This window comes from Agelaius tricolor, unplaced genomic scaffold (assembly GCF_023055355.1).
Source record: "Agelaius tricolor isolate 1412-34295 unplaced genomic scaffold, bAgeTri1.0.p SCAF_85, whole genome shotgun sequence".
NCBI lineage: Eukaryota > Metazoa > Chordata > Aves > Passeriformes > Icteridae > Agelaius > Agelaius tricolor.
The window spans coordinates 227,501-230,606 of record NW_027269345.1 but is presented as its reverse complement, the minus strand read 5'-3'; the positions used below and the strand labels follow the sequence as shown (position 1 = coordinate 230,606).

The 3,106-nt window shown below is 67.5% G+C and overlaps 1 pseudogene; it reads left to right on the top strand.

The window, feature by feature from the left end:
• Positions 1 to 937: 937 nt before the first annotated feature.
• On the top strand, positions 938 to 1,075 carry LOC139585606 (5.8S ribosomal RNA; annotated as a pseudogene).
• The last annotated feature ends 2,031 nt before the right edge of the window (positions 1,076 to 3,106 follow it).

The window sequence follows — 3,106 nt, the reverse complement described above, 5'->3', positions numbered from 1 at the left end:
CAGCGGGCGGCAGTCCCGTCCCGGGCCCCGCTCGTTGCATCCTGCATCACCCTTCCCAGCCGCGTTTGGGCCAAAGGAATGCACGCAGGGCGGCCATGGGGGCACTTCTCCCCGCCCGGTCTCCGCGTGTAAATGAGGAGAGCGGGCGTTGCCCCCTGGCTCAGCGCCGTACCGCCTTCCGCCGGGTGCGTGCCCGAGGCAAGGGGTCCCGGCGGTGCGACGCAGCGGCGGCGGTCCCGGGAGTGCAGCCCTGGTGGCGGCGGGGTCTGCCATCCGGCAGGCCTCGGGCGCCGGCTCGGGTCTCAGTGGCGCCCGCCTCCGGGGCCGGTGGCGGAGCTCATCCGCCGGTCGCTTGCCTGCCCGGCAGGGGAGCGGTCCCGCGGGAGGTGTGCTGGCGGGGGCCGGTCATCATTGCGTGCTGTCTCGAGCCGAGGGAAGGCCATGCAGTGGGGGAAGAGAAAAGCCGGCTGCGCAGCGGCCCAGCGGTGCTCTGCGAGGCCCGCGGCATCGGGGTCAAGGGAGAGCCAGCGTGTTCAGGGGCAAATGGCCGCGCGCCCCCAGCTGTGTGCCATGTGTGTTGTGCGTGTCGTCCCATGAAAGTGAGAAGTGGGTGGGCCGCCGTGCCTCCTCGCGTTCCGGCACGCGCCGTGTGGCCCTCCGCGTGGAGGCCGGGCCGAGCCCGGGCACCTGGGCCACCTCCGAAGGACGGCGTTGGTGAGGTCGGCGTCTCCCCTCGCAGGGGGAGGCGGTTGGGGGCGCGGGCTCCCCCGCCTCTTGGCCGGCCTTCGGAGCATGGGTTGCTCCAGTGATTTTTTTTCCTCCCCTTCCATTTCTGTGTGCCTGTACGGTCAAAGCCAGGCACGCGCCCACGCATCCTCGGCACCAGAGTAATAAAAAGGGGCCCGCTTGGCGTGAGAGCAGTGCCTGAAAGGCAGACAACTCTTAGCGGTGGTTCACTCAGCTCGTGCGTTGATGAAGAACGCAGCTAGCTGCGAGAATGAATGTGAATTGCAGGACACATTGATCATCGACACTTCGAAGGCACTTGTGGCCCTGAGCGTCTGTCTGAGCAACGCTTGATGATCAATAGCCGCCTGGGGGCCACGCCATGGATCCGGTGGCGCGGCAGCCTGGGGAGAGCGAGAGACAGCGTTGAAAGGCGCCGCCGAGAGGAAAGAGAGAAGAGGGCGAGAAGAGAAGGCAAGGTGCGAGCCTCTCCCCTGGCCTCCCCCCCTGCGCGGGCGGCTGTCTACGGGTAGGTTCCGCAGCTGTACCGTGCCATGCTGCCGCGCGCATGCGCGAGGTGAGAGCGCCGGGGATGGGGGTTCCGACCCCCTCCTCTCTCTTCGCCCGCCCCCTCCTCTTCTGTCATGGTCTCGGGGCGCACCCGAGGGGTGCCGTCGCTCCTCTCTCTCTCCCCACCGAGGCCGTCACGCACGCCGCCACACGGCCGGTCCTCCTGCGCAGGGCCGTCTCTGCTGCGCTCCCTTTTTGGTTCTCGTCTCCGGGATGGGGCTCTCCGTCTCCTCGTCGCTCGCTCTCTCTCTCCAGCTCCATCGGGGGCTGGGGGTGTAGCGAATGGGTGGGCGGGGGGAGAAAAAGGCGGCCGTCTCCGCATGCGCGTGGTGCGGCCGAGCTTTGGGCTTGCAACCTCAGATCAGATGTGGCGACCCGCTGAATTTAAGCATATTAGTCAGCGGAGGAAAAGAAACTAACGAGGATTCCCTCAGTAACGGCGAGCGAAGAGGGAAAAGCCCAGCACCGAATCCCCGCCCCGCGGTGGGGCGCGGGACATGTGGCGTACAGAAGCCCCCCTCCCCGGCGGCGCTCTCGGGGGACCCAAGTCCTTGTGATCGAGGCCACAGCCCGCGGACAGTGTGAGATTGGTAGCAGCCCCCCGGCACGCCGGGCCTGGGGCTTCTCAGAGTCGGGTTGCTTGGGAATGCAGTCCAAAGCGGGTGGTAAACTCCATCTAAGGCTAAATACCGGCACGAGACCGATAGCCAACAAGTACCGTAAGGGAAAGTTGAAAAGAACTTTGAAGAGAGAGTTCAAAAGGGCGTGAAACCATTAAGAGGTAAACGGGTGGGGCCCGCGCAGTCCGCCCGGAGGATTCAACCTGGTGAGTTGTGGTCGGCCGGCATGGGCTCGGCGGATCCTCACCTCCGCCTCCCCTCCGTCCCCTGGGCGAACCCCGTCCGCGGGGGCGGGGGGGGGGGGGTCGGCGCGGGGACTGCCGCCCAGCTGGCGGCTGGCCCTGGCCGGGCGCATTTCCTCTGCGGGGGTGCGCCATGACCGGCTCCAGGTCGGCTGGGAAGGCCTCTGGTGGGCAGGTGGGCCCGATGCCATGCGAGCGGCTGCGGGTGTTACAGCCCCCGGGCAGCAGGTCTTGCCGAATCCCAAGGCTGAGGGAGAGGATCACCGCCGCGCGGTACATCCCCCTCGTCATCGGTGCCGTGGCGGGGGGCGTCGCTTCTCCCCCCCCTCCCGGGGGGGTGGGGCGGGGGCGATGTCCCCGCAGCGCAGCTTTTTGTGCGGGGGTGCGGGGGCCGGGCCCGCTGGCCCCCGGCGCCACTGTCAACCGGGGCGGACTGTCCTCAGTGCCCCCCGACCACGTGGCACCACCGGGCTGGGCTCGACGGGCGGCGCTCAGGCGACTGGGGTCCACAGCAATGTCAGCTACCCACCCGACCCGTCTTGAAACACAGACCAAGGAGTCTAGCACGTGTGCAAGTCAAAGGCCGTCGTCGAAAGCCCGCGGTGCAATGAAGGTGAGGGCCGGTGCGTGCTGCCTGAGGTGGGATCCCGGGGTGCGTCTCGTGCCTGGCAGCCCCGGGCGCACCACCGGCCCGTCTCGCCCGCCGCCCCCTCGCGGAGCCAGGGAGGTGGAGCGTGAGCGTCCGTGCTAGGACCCGAAAGATGGTGAACTATGCCTGGGCAGGGCAAAGCCAGAGGAAACTCTGGTGGAGGTCCATAGCGGTCCTGACGTGCAAATCGGTCGTCCAACCGGGGTCTAGGGGCGAAGGACTAATCGAACTATCTAGTAGCTGGTTCCCTCCGAAGTTTCCCTCAGGATAGCTGGCACTTGGCAATGGGCAGTTTTACC